The sequence below is a fragment of the Camelus dromedarius genome, chromosome 3, assembly GCF_036321535.1.
Source record: "Camelus dromedarius isolate mCamDro1 chromosome 3, mCamDro1.pat, whole genome shotgun sequence".
NCBI lineage: Eukaryota > Metazoa > Chordata > Mammalia > Artiodactyla > Camelidae > Camelus > Camelus dromedarius.
The window spans coordinates 36,297,111-36,300,664 of record NC_087438.1 but is presented as its reverse complement, the minus strand read 5'-3'; positions in this window follow the sequence as shown (position 1 = coordinate 36,300,664).

Below are 3,554 nucleotides of genomic sequence, written 5' to 3'. Positions count from 1 at the left end.
AATTTGTGGAAGCCATTTTTGCTTCAGCTGGCTGAAGGCATCCTCACACTCTAGTACTCATTCCCACTTTTCTTGAACCTACCTTTGCACTATGATGTCTCTCACAATGCCATCCTCTCTCACATTTCTCCCTTCAGTCCCCACCCCTTTTCACAGTTAGATCCTTCCCCTCCTGACTGCTCCACCCCAAATTGTCTCCTCTTCAGAATTCACTCACTTTCTGAGCCACTGTCCTGTTTTCATCATATACTACCTTCTACTGCTTTCTTTTCAGTCTAAGTGCCTCATCACATCTAAGTCCCTGGCACCTGGCCTTGTCTGCGGCACTCTAGCGATGCTCAGGAAATAGTTCCTGTAGATGGTGATTCCATCGGCCCATGGAGATAGGAGTTGGTCTGCTGCCAGTTACTGCCACTGTTGGCAACTCTTCCACATCACCAGGTCATGGACATTCCTTGGCTATGAACACCACACCAAACCCTGACTTAATTATATCTCTAATCCTACTGTGGCCTAAAACTGGAGTTAGACAACTTCATGACATCTATTAGCTGGAATCTCCAGGAGCAAAAAGACACAGGTTACCAGATAAATGTTTGGTCACCCCACAGGACAGGACATTACTGCACTGAGGCAGGTCTACGTGGTGAGTAGAAATTAGAATTTCCAGATCTTCTATAGCACCCAGACCCCTTATCTGCATTTGCTGTCTTTGGAAATTGAATATGACCAGTGGGGCTGTGCTTGGTGTCAGGAAGCTAAGGGTGTGAGGAGGTACGTGAGCCAGGGTTTACTCTGGCTTCTAAGAAGACAGTGCAGCTTAGTGTTTGAGGATGCAGATTTTAGAATCAAACTACCTGAATTTGACTCTTGGTGGAGACTGCTGTCTACTTATAATCTTGGGCAAGTTATTTGACTTCTTTGAGTCTCAGTTTCCTCATCTGTAAAATGGGGATCATTTTTTCTGCCAAGAGAAATAAGATCATGGTGTAAAATACTTGGCATCATGCCTGACACGTAGTAAGTACTTGATAGTAGTTATTGTTAGGGACTCAATCTCTCTGTCACTCAGCACTGGCTTCCTTCCTCCCTGTGGTCGTGGGAGGTGAAAGGCCTTACACTTCCCTGCTCAAAGGCTGGACAGGGAATGAATAGCAAAGAGAGGAAACTGGAATCTCAAGGGCAGCTGGAGAGAGCAGGCTTTGCCCTGGCTTTCTGCCTGCCCGGCAGCTGTGGTTTAGCATCTGTATGTAAAAATGACCAATATCCTCCTTAGCAAAACACTCCCCGCCCCCTCCCTATCCCCCCACCCCCATCACAGATAATCACACACAAAGCAAGGAAGTTCTGAGGTTGATGTTAACTCCTTACATCTCCCTAGCGCTTTTCGTTTCAGAAAGCCCTCTCCCTTTGGTTCTCTCATTTGGCCCTCATACCATCCTTGAGCAGTGCCCAGGGGCAGCCTTCATGAGTCCCCTGTTGCCCATTAGGAAAGTGAAATTCAGAGTGATTATGTGACTTGCCAAAGGCTGCGTGGCCAGGAAGTTACAGAGCCAGGACTCAGAGATGTTCTGACTCCCACTTAGTCATCTGCCCATCCCCCTCACAGCCCATCTGCCCTGCACATGGAATGAGGTTTTCCAAAGGAAGGCACAATGTGTAAGTTCTACATAGAAGATAATTTCAGCCAATTGTAGAATAGTAAAAGACTTGTCACCTCCCTCTCCGGGATCCTTTGCTTAATGTTCGAATTTTGTGTATGTTTCCCAGTGAAAAGAGGTGACGAGTCTGTCTGTCAGCTAGTTATGCAGAAAGTCTTTATTGTCATGCCTTAACCCTAAGCAGTAACCAAATCCTGTTTAACTTGAGTGTGTGCCCAAAGCTCTGCTTATGTTTATTCAAACCAAAGGTGCCATATTTGACTGTATATAATGATTCTTTTCCTTCCCTTCACATTCAAAGAAGGAACCTGAAGTGTCTGGAAAGACTTGAAGAGCGGGGGTCACAGCAGTGTGAATTCACTGTAAAAAGGAAGATTCTAAACACTTACTTGAAGTAGAGAATCTTAACAGTATGAATTGTGTTAAGCAAGCAACTCTGGCCTAGGACAACTAATTCTTGTGCAGAAGTTTTGTTTTCAAATTGGCCAGGAACTAAAGATGTGGCCATCAATGAAACATCACTCTGTCTGAGTCATCTATGCTCACTAGCTGTATGTAAGTGGTAGAAAGAGCCTGGGCTTCAGTGACTTACAGACCTGGCTTAGAATCCTGGCTCTGACATTTACCAGATCTGTCACCTTAAGTGAGTTCCCCAGCCTCTCTGAGCTTTGAGTTTGTCTGTAAAATGGGAGACTAGTACCAACTTTCCAGATTGATTTTATTTCAGTCGACACCACCACACAATGTGAGAGTTGTGGGTTAAGTTTTATTTGGGACAAAATGAGGACTATAGCCTGGGAGACAGCATCCCAGAAAGCTCTGAGAAACTGTTCCAGGGAGGCAGGGGGAAAACTCAGTATTATATATGATTTCAGTGAAGGGAGGGTATGTGTAGTCAAGCACACATTTAGGCAGAGGCTTGCTGCTAGTCATGAGGAACAGATGTTACCTGTAATGATTTTAGTGCTTTTCTAAATATGAGGAGATGCAAGAATTGGGATCATAAAATCTACTCCTGAAAATATCTAGCTATCTGAAGGCCTGTTCAGCCAGTTTTCCCAGAGCACAGAATGCCTCATTCCTGACCTCCAGCCTGAACTCCTTTCAGGGTGTGTCAGAAGTCAGGGGCTGCAGCAGCTCATGATTTAACCCACGCAGAGGCAGATGGCAAGTGCCAATTTTTAGTTAGCAGTGGGAAGATTGAGGTATCTTACCTAAGTAGACTACCTGGCAGATAATGCATGATTAGTAAATGGATATAACTTCTTATCCTAAGAAAGCTTTACAAGATTAACAGGAATTATACTGTGGCAATGTTTTCTAAAGAATATTCTTACAGATAATACAATTTAATGATATCAGAAAAATGACCAAAATCCACTGGTAATTCTCAGCCTAAAAATCCCTTTCTGGCTTCTATCAGACTCAGCCAGTTACTCAAAAACCTCGATTATTTGCAGACAGAAGATTCTGTATCTCCATGTAAGGGGGTCACTTGAGGGTTTAACATCAGATCTAAGCTTCTCCAAGTCACTCAGTCCTGTGTCACACTTACTTGGGACAGTAGAAAGAGCCTGGGACTATGGGCTGTCATCTCAATTATTCCATTAACTATTTGTTTGAACTGGGACTAATTGGAACCAGAGGAATGCCCAATTTTCTCATCTGTAAAATAAGAAGTTTGGATGTACAGTCAAATTTCTGGAGTCTCTACCAATTCTTAAAAGCTATGATTCTAAAATCTGGAAAGAATCCTGCCTTGATTGGTGAATGGTTACTAAGAACTAGAAAGGTGAAAGAAAATCTTCCCTGTCATTACCAAGGGCACCAACTAAACAAACTGCAGTGTGTATGTGTGTGTATGTGTGTGTAAAATAGGGGTCTGACATTTGA